Source organism: Porites lutea, chromosome 3 (assembly GCF_958299795.1).
Source record: "Porites lutea chromosome 3, jaPorLute2.1, whole genome shotgun sequence".
Lineage (NCBI taxonomy): Eukaryota > Metazoa > Cnidaria > Anthozoa > Scleractinia > Poritidae > Porites > Porites lutea.
Window position 1 is genome coordinate 41,711,485 of NC_133203.1, and position 330 is coordinate 41,711,814.

The window sequence follows — 330 nt, forward strand, 5'->3', positions numbered from 1 at the left end:
AGATTGCAATAAGATTATCGATCTCCTGCTGCAGTATGGAGTGCAAAATATAGACATCCGAGACGTAGAAGGCAGAACTCCTCTTCAAATGGCAGTGAGATGTGGTAACGCGCAAGCTGTCAAAAAGCTTGTTGACCTGGGAGCTGATGTTAGTCTGGTTAAAGCCAATAAAAAGGATGCTGCTGAAATGGAACGATTGTATTATGAAGCGGAGAATGTGGAGTGAAATAAAAGAAAGCACTGAGAGGTTGCAATAGGTGTGACTATTGTTTCAGGAACAGAAATTCTCACAGAGTCTCATCTCAAATTAGAGAAAAAAATCTAACGAAT